Source organism: Microtus ochrogaster, unplaced genomic scaffold (genome assembly GCF_000317375.1).
Source record: "Microtus ochrogaster isolate Prairie Vole_2 unplaced genomic scaffold, MicOch1.0 UNK69, whole genome shotgun sequence".
NCBI lineage: Eukaryota > Metazoa > Chordata > Mammalia > Rodentia > Cricetidae > Microtus > Microtus ochrogaster.
This window is the reverse complement of record NW_004949167.1, coordinates 439,094-442,670: the sequence shown is the minus strand read 5'-3', so window position 1 is coordinate 442,670 and position 3,577 is coordinate 439,094.

The following is a 3,577-nucleotide window of genomic DNA, read 5'->3' as shown; positions in this document are numbered from 1 at the left end:
GGAGCAGCCTAGAATAACTGAACCAGGAGCAGCCTAGAATAACTGAACCAGACCGCTCTTCACAGTCTTAAGTAGCTGCTGGGCCCATAAAGCTAGGTTGGACTGGCACTGTCATTGATGGATGGGAGCTGTCATCGAGTTGCTTCTGGGAACTAGGTGTGTGCTACTATCCCTTTGGGGCTGGGCTGGTCTTTGAGTAACCAAAGTGCCAGGTGTCCTGACCCCACAACTCACACTCACACAGGGGACGCCGTGTCCTTTAAATGAGGGACAATAGGGATTACTATCCTATGCTCCAGGTGAGATGACAGTTGTGGGTAAACTGTTGTCACAATATCAGCTGCTGATCGCAGAGTCCTAACTTAAGGGACAGACAAACAAACACTGTGCCAAGGACACCATTTTATCTTCCTCTCAGATAAAATGTGAATCTTCATCACAGCCCCATCATGTGCCCAGTTTCAGGGATTACAGATCCAAGAGGCAAATGACTTGCCCATGGTCACACAACTAGATCATGTAGGAGGCAGGAGTCCAAGCCACAGCGTCTGGACTTGAAAGGCTGGAAGTTGCCTAATTGGGCCTAGAGCACTTGACACCAGCAGCCTCAACACAGTGCCAGACTTCTGTCCCAGGCTCTGGAGGGCCTGGTCAGGCACCACATAGGGTGAAAGAGTGTGTGAATCTGGGAACTCAGCATGACGTACATCCTTTTGCCCAATGCCTCGACTCCTGGATGCTCTCAGGGACTCTCTCTCTCTCTATCTCTATCTCTCTCTCTCTCTCTTAGTTTTTTTAAGACGCATTTCTCTGTGTACTCTGGAACTCATTTTGTAAACAAGGCTGGCCTTGAACTCAGAGCTCAGTTTGCCTCTGCCTCCCAAGTGATGGGATTAAGAGTGTAAGACACCACCACCTGGCAACTGTCTTTCCCTTAGATGTTTGTTTTAGTTTATGTGTGTGTTTGTGGGGGATAAATGTATGTATGTTCACCATTTGTATGCATGGGCTCACAGAGGTCGGAAGAGGGTGTTGAGTGCCCTGGAGCTGAAGTTACTGCCTGCTGTTTGCTGCCTGATGTGGGTGCCAAGAACTGAACCCAGGTTCTCTGGGAGAGCAATATAATATGTTCATGCTCCTAACTGCCCTTTCTCCAGCTCCAAAACAGAGCGTTTTTAATAATTCTTTGAGAATTTCATACAATGTATTTTGATCATGTTCACCCCTCCTCCCCAACTCTAAATCTATCCCAACCCCCTACTCTCCAATTCATATTCTCTCTCTCTCTCTCTCTCTCTCTCTCCCCTCTCCCCCTCTCTCAGCTCACCAAGTCCAATTAGTACTGCTCATATACTCCTGAGTGCAGGACAATCCTCTGGAGTGTGGTCAACCTCCCAGAGGCCACACCTTAACAAATCTACAAATCTTTCTCTCCTGCCGCAGACTGCCGATAGCTCCTCAGTGAGAGGTGGAGGCTTGTGGGGTCTTCCTCCCACATTGCTAGAATGTTGCCTGACTTGATCACGTGCCGGTCTTGTTCAGGCAATGGGTCCTGTGAGCTCCAGGGCGCATCAATCCTGTCATTTCCACAGACTCATTCTCTCAAGTGATCCTCAGCTCTGGTTCTTACGTTCTTCCTCTCTGCCCTCTGTCATGGTCCCTGAGCCTTGGGCAGTGGTTATGTTTTAACTTGTGCACTGCTTGCATGTCAGGATCCGAGTGTGGCCATCAGAAGGACCGCCTGTGGCAATCAGTTCTCTCCTTCTTCTACAGGGGTCCTGGGGATTTGAACCCACATCTTCAGGCTTGGCAGCAGACACCTTTACTTGCTGAATCCTCTGGGCAACTCTTTTCAGCCTCTTTTTGTTTGATTGCAGAGTGTTGCTTTTTTTTTTTTTTAAAGTAATGATTATTTTGTGAATTCTTTTTTGTGACTTTGTTTTGGGACAGGGACTCTCTGCATAGCTCTGGCTGTCCTGGAATTCCCACCTGTGCCACCACAACCCAGCTGTAGGGATTGTATCCTTATCCTGACCTTGACATTCATCCTTCCTGTCTTCCCTCCCTGCCTCCTCTCTTCCACCTTTGCTTCCTTGAGATTCTGTGCCCCACACCTTCATGACCCTCACACTCGTACCTGACGTCAGCTCCCGGCTTGGTGAATTTCTCACGGAGTTAGGACACAAGGTTCATGACCTGGAACCTCTGCCCAGGAAGGAAAAGGAACCCATTTGGCCGCCCTCCTAAATTACCTTATCTCCCTTCCCACTGAGCATAGGTCCCCTTCTCCCAGCTTTATGATCGCAGAAAGGGAACCATCCTGCCCATAAATCACTCGCCCTGCTCTGCTTCTCCTTTTCTTCTTGTTGGTCCTGCCTGCCAATGCCCTCTCCTCCCCACAGGGATGGTGCGTGTACGGCTCGGCTCAGTTCTTAACAGCTTGGGGGTGCAGTCAAGCTGCCCACATTCCTGAACTCTCCGAGCTTCCTGACCTCAGACAAGCTACTTATTTGTTTATTTTGACAGGGTTTCACGCAGCCCGGGCTCACCTGTGTAATTGAGCAAGGGTCTCGAATTCCTGATCCTCCTGTCGTCACCTTCTAAGTGGAATCATAGACATAGATCATAGACATAGGCCACCATACCAGCCTAACTCCTCCATGCTTAATCAGTGAATCTCACCAAGAGGAACTGGCCATAATAATACCAATCGCATCGAGTTGCTGGAAACATTAGTTAAGGTATAAAGTCCTCAGATGGGCAGGAGGAAAGCAGGGAGCATAGTTTAGATGCTAGCAATGGTGGTGGGGGAACAAGAGTCCCATGTAGCATAAGCTGACCTCAAGTTCCCTGGGCTCCCGAAGATGACCTTGAATTTATGGTTCTCTTGCTTCCCATTCCCAAGTGCTGGGATTAATATGTATATCCCCAAACCCAGTTTCATGCTGTATTGGGAACTGAACCCAGGGCCTCCTGCATGCTAGGCAAGCACTCTACAAACTGAGATGAATTCTCAATCTGCGCACGCATGTGTGTGTGTGTGTGTGTGCTCTGTGTGGTCTCTGTCTCTCTGTATAGTCTGTGAGTGAGTGTTCTCTCTTTCTCTTTCTCTCTCTCTCCTCTCTCTCTCTCTCTCTCTCTCTCTCTCTCTCTCTCTGTTTCCCTCTCTTCCTCCCCCTCTCTCTATGGTCTCTCTCTCTCTGTCTTGCTCTTTCTCTCTCTCTCTCTCTGGTCTCTCTCTGTCTCTGTCTCTCTCTGGTCTCTCTGTCTCTCTCTGTCTCTCTGTCTCTCTCTGTCTCTCTCTCTCTCTGGTCTCTCTTTGTCTGTGTGTGTGTGTGTGTATCTGGCTGACTGGCTCTTTGTGATCATGTATTCCCAGGTGGAGCCAGTGATCAACCTTGGCTGTCATTCCTCAGGAGCTGTTCACCTTGTTTCTTAACACAGGGACTTTCACTAGAACCTAGGACTTGTGGACTTGTGGATTAAGTTAGGTTGGCCAGTCAGCTCCAGGAACTCCTGGTTGTGCGTCATAAGGGTGTGCCACCATGGATTCCACGGGGCAAGCTGAGGCAAGCTC